Genomic DNA, 2,743 nt, shown 5'->3' with positions numbered 1-2,743 from the left:
AATTGAACTGGTTCCACATATAGCCCTCGTCGAGGGCTATTAGAATATATAAGCATCATATTCCGAAGCCATTTCAGATTCGAGAAATTTTGGAATTAAAGTTAAATTTTAAAAATCTCAAATGGCCCACTGTGCTGGACACGAAAAAGATAGGTTCATAAAACTGGTACCACATATAGTCCTCGTCGGGAGCTATCATAATATATAAGCGTTATATTCCGAATCCATTTCAGATTCGAGAAATTTTGAATGGATTCTGAGATGTGTTACAAACGGAATGACATTCTATAAGAGGGTATCAAAATTAGGAGGGTATAAGAAATGTTATGGCTAATTTAAATGTTCACAGAATTTCGAATGACATTTTCAGCGAATACATTTGTCCACAGGATGATGCTTCTCAACGTATGGAACATTTTTCACATTCGCTCTTCAACAAATATAAAGTCTCAAAGTTCAACATGAAAGGTTGCTGAGTAAACGTTCATGCTTGCTTATCGATTGACATATTTTGAATATAAATAAATGTTTGTAGTATAATAATATAAATAAATACTTTATAAACATACACCGAAAAAAAAGTTTACTATTTTTTATGAAAAATGAACTAACCCATAGTAAGAATGACCATGATTTGGCGCCAAAGATTTTTTTCGTCTAGATAAGTTCATGATTTTCTTATATATTAGTTCATGTATTCAATCGTATTTTAGTTCATTATTACTGCGCTGTTGGAAGAATGCACTTACACTCATTCAACATATTCCTACTATCCGGAAAAATGAACAATTTTTTGGGAAACCTGTATTAAGAAATTGGTTTGAAATAAACTGTTTGTCAGTATAATTTTCAAAAAGTAGAGAAATTGAGGAATTAAAGGTACAACAAGCCTGTATACAACTAAGAAATTTTTCGTACAAAATAAGTAAATTTTCTATAACCACCAGTATTTTATTTCAAAAAATTATTATAATATTACAAAAAACTATGATATAATATATAAAGGATTTTATTATTGTATATAAATGAAATATTTTTATTCGTACGTTGGATGCAGTTACTTGTCGGTAGTTAGTAATTGCTTCTTCAAAAAAGTAATATTCTATGTTATTAGGACTAAACTAATTAATTTAAATTTCCATGTTTTCTATCCATATGAAAGATATATGTGGCATAAGTTGCTATATTCATTGAGTTGTTGTCCAATTTCATCGACTTTGGCTAACTTTTGTTGGGCGGATTTGTCTTATAAGCATCTGAAATTGCAAAGTTATACAAAATATAAGAAAAATATTATCAAATTCTATCGAACATATTGATTTTTAACTTACGGTTTTCAAGAGTATTTCCTAGAGCCAGTAAGGATGTCAGCTTAGCATTAAACAGTAAGAATATTCCAAAAAATTGCCATTACAAGGCCTGTCTACCTGCAAGTGAAAATAATTATTTTTAATAAATTTTGGTTTTATTAAAAACGGACAAAATACCGTTTATAGAAAAACTTACCACATTGAAAAATCCATCCAGTAGGTACATTATTGGAATCATATCCATGGACTAATGGGACGTTTTTGAAATTATTCTCAGAATATATTTGAAATAAAAAAATATTATAAAATTAGACATAATTTCCACTTGTCAGTATAGCATTTAGTATTTAAGGTGGATATTAAGTTTGAGTTTAGCGGCTAAAATCGCAATTTTCATGATAAGTTTTCTTTAATAATCCATTATAAAAAATAATCTTTATAATAAACTTGGTTTGGGCTATTCTCCATCCAGTTATATTTAAATTTGTATCGAAGACGTACACGCTCACAAAAAATCGCTTCTGTAACATATACTCCCAAACATATTTTGCTTCAAGCATATATATTTTTGGGTATTGCCCAAACATTTATATGTTTGATCTCTTCTAATATATAATATGTTTGAAAGCATATTGGTCTAAACAATATATGTTTGGGTAGTCTAAGTTCCAAACATTTTGTATTTTTGCATCCAAATTCAATAATGTTGTCTTCCAAAAAACAATATGTTATTATGTGAACATATAATATGTTTGGAAGCATTTTGCACCCAAAAATATTATATGCTTAAAAAAATTCTCCCAAACAATATTGTGCTCAAAATTTTATTTATTTATTTATATATTTACAATCATAATGAATTATGAAAATAAACAGGTAATATAGGTGCTAACAACATAGGTTTTCGACCTGAATGCTCAAAATTTTGTTTCTGCCCAATTGTATATTCGCCGACATCTTTCTCACTTCCACGAGATTTTTTAGTTCTTAGCACCTTTTTCTGTAATACAAACATTGTAGAAGAAATTATTCAATTTTATGATTTTTTTTTTATTTTAATTTTACCTTTTGCCGGACGGGGATTCGAACAGCGGACCACACAGTTTGTAAGGATCAAAGAAGTAGCTGATCAATTGCCCAAGGAAAAATAAAATGTTAATTTTGTAATAACAAGCAACAACCACCAACTTAATTCAATATCGCTCCCTCTTAAATAGCGCTCCAAGCTACTAAACACATATATGTTTATAGGCTATTTCTAAATTAATATATGTTTGCATCCAAGCATATTATATTTACAAACATTTTATGTCCCAAACATAATATATGTCCCAAACATGTTATGCTAGTTTATGAACATTATATGCTTGCACTCAAAAATATTGTGTTCCAAACATATAATGTTTATAGCCAAACATATGAAAAACAGTCTT

General features: G+C 28.8%; 1 long non-coding RNA gene across 1 annotated transcript; it reads right to left on the bottom strand.

The window, feature by feature from the left end:
* Positions 1-1,076: 1,076 nt before the first annotated feature.
* On the bottom strand, positions 1,077-1,642 carry LOC142237820 (uncharacterized). The gene is made up of 3 exons (XR_012722582.1): positions 1,507-1,642; positions 1,332-1,427; positions 1,077-1,256 (listed from the first exon to the last, which is right to left on the bottom strand). It is a non-coding gene; the product is annotated as an uncharacterized LOC142237820 (long non-coding RNA).
* Positions 1,643-2,743: the final 1,101 nt, after the last annotated feature.

The sequence above is a fragment of the Haematobia irritans genome, chromosome 5 (assembly GCF_050003625.1).
Source record: "Haematobia irritans isolate KBUSLIRL chromosome 5, ASM5000362v1, whole genome shotgun sequence".
Taxonomy (NCBI): domain Eukaryota; kingdom Metazoa; phylum Arthropoda; class Insecta; order Diptera; family Muscidae; genus Haematobia; species Haematobia irritans.
The sequence above is the reverse complement of the archived record's forward strand: the minus strand, read 5'-3'. Positions and strand labels throughout refer to the sequence as shown.